Below are 2147 nucleotides of genomic sequence, written 5' to 3'. Positions count from 1 at the left end.
GTATTGGTAGATCGTGCGCGTGCAAATTTCTTATCACTATGTGAATTGTGCTAGAATCAGGGTGCCTAAATATCTAGACTAAGACTCCTAATAATTACATAATTGCACAAGAGTCAACATTTCAAGGTAAATGAGCTCCATTTTTATGATTTTTTTTTAATTTTTTAATTTTTAATTTTAATTTTTTAATTTTTTCAAAAAGATGGAGTTTTGTTTTCAATTATAGCATATTATCGTGGTATCTACTCTATACCCCCAAACCTAAACTAAACATTGTCCTCAATGTTTCAAAATATGGAAAGAATTAAAAAACAATATATGAAGAGGAACATGCTGAGTAGAGTAAAAGGAGAGAGAATACCCGATTGTACGACGAAAGCTCGATTAAAACTCCGTTATTCAAGGAAAAAAAAATCCAACATATTTCAGCCGAGATCATATTGGATTAGAAAAATATATACAAAAGGAACAAAAGGGTTTTTAAGAAATTTTATCTACTGGATTATATACAAAAATTCACCATACACTAACAATCTAAAGAGTTGAGGATCAACCCAAAAGACAAAGTGTAGAGGTTTCAACAGCTTCACACAATAATAATATGGTAGGCATGCAAGTGAAGCTGTGAAACAAAATGAGCTACCCCCAAACCTGGATTTTACAGAAGATATAATTTTGAAAACAAAATCGCGCAGTTTCGGGGGTTCATCATGCACAAGGTCTAGCTCGAAATGAACTGTGATAGGGACGGGCAAACATGCTAATTCCAACTGTGGTTCCTCAAATGTATTATACTTAGAAGCAAAATAGTCCAAGAGGACTTGGGAAGCACACAGTTCCAAACCTAGGTTAGGGACTCTCAGAAAAGTCGGTTTGACAATATGGGTACAAACCAAATCTAGGTTGGGTGGAAGGCCATCAGATTGTGACTTATGTAGAAGAATAGGCACATCATTATCAATCAAATCAAAATCTCCTAAATCATCTACACATGTCACATCATGCTTACAATCATCAATCACATTAGCAAGATCACAATCAGAGTCATCAACATCATTAACAGATTTATCCTCGTGTATCGGCTCATCAGGGGAAACATCACATGGAATACTAGAAGACATATCATGCATTAAGGTCGGGGCAGAGACGCCTAATGTATTTGAACCCAAAGGTTCCATAACATTTTCATTATAGACATGTTCTTCTAACATAACATCATCGTCATCATCATCATGATAGGGATTTTGCAATCTAGGATAATTTTCAATCCTAAGGTCGGAGCTATTACAAGAATAAAACTCTAATTCATGGGGGTGACTCATATCATGTGGTGTTGTTCCTGTTTCCCTAACGGATTCCCATTGATGGGTTTTCTCTGCAATCTCAGCTAAAAATTTCCATGCATCATCCACAGTTTTATCAAGAAATTCACCATTACACATACACTCAACCATGGCTCGAGATTTAAAGTCTAGTCCCTCATAGAGGATAGCGACAAGTCTCCACTTCTCAAATCCATGGTGTGGACATTCGCTCAACAAATCATTAAAACGTTCAAAATAGTCAAAAACAGTTTCCTCATCCAACTGGACAAAACAATTGATATTTTGACGAATAGCGATGGTCCTATGATGTGGAAAGAATTTTCTGAAAAATAGATCTGTGAGTTGGTCCCAAGTGTTGATTGATTGTGGTCTCAAACCGTAAAACCATGTTTTGGCCCTTTCTTTTAGAGAAAATGTGAACAAACGCAATTTCAGAGAGTCTTCGGCCTTATGATCAGGCTGCATAGTACAGCAAATTTGTTCAAACTCTTTTACATGAGTATAGAGGTTCTCAGAATCGAGCCCTCGAAATATAGGAAGTATTTGTATCATGCTTGCATTTATTTCAAAAAGGTCATTGGTTTGAGGTAAGACAATACATGATGATGGAATTTTTATTGTGGGACACATGTATTCATGGAGAGCATTAGGTTGGCCCATTTTGAAAAGACACAAAGCCCACTATTTGGTTTTAAAGGGTTTGGATTTTTGGGAAAAATTTGGTTTTGGTGGGATATATTTGAAAAAGAAAATTTGGTTTAAGAATGGGAGCAAAGTAGAATTTGGTTTTAAAATTGGAGCAGCAAGATTTTTTTTTTTTTT

General features: G+C 35.5%; 1 non-coding gene across 1 annotated transcript; it reads left to right on the top strand.

Moving 5' to 3' along the window:
* The first annotated feature begins 1512 nt into the window (after positions 1–1512).
* Positions 1513–1616, top strand: LOC113333395. The gene has a single exon (XR_003351969.1). It is a non-coding gene; the product is annotated as a small nucleolar RNA R71 (small nucleolar RNA).
* The last annotated feature ends 531 nt before the right edge of the window (positions 1617–2147 follow it).

The sequence above is a fragment of the Papaver somniferum genome, unplaced genomic scaffold, assembly GCF_003573695.1.
Source record: "Papaver somniferum cultivar HN1 unplaced genomic scaffold, ASM357369v1 unplaced-scaffold_132, whole genome shotgun sequence".
NCBI classification, from domain to species: domain Eukaryota; kingdom Viridiplantae; phylum Streptophyta; class Magnoliopsida; order Ranunculales; family Papaveraceae; genus Papaver; species Papaver somniferum.
The sequence above is the reverse complement of the archived record's forward strand: the minus strand, read 5'-3'. Positions and strand labels throughout refer to the sequence as shown.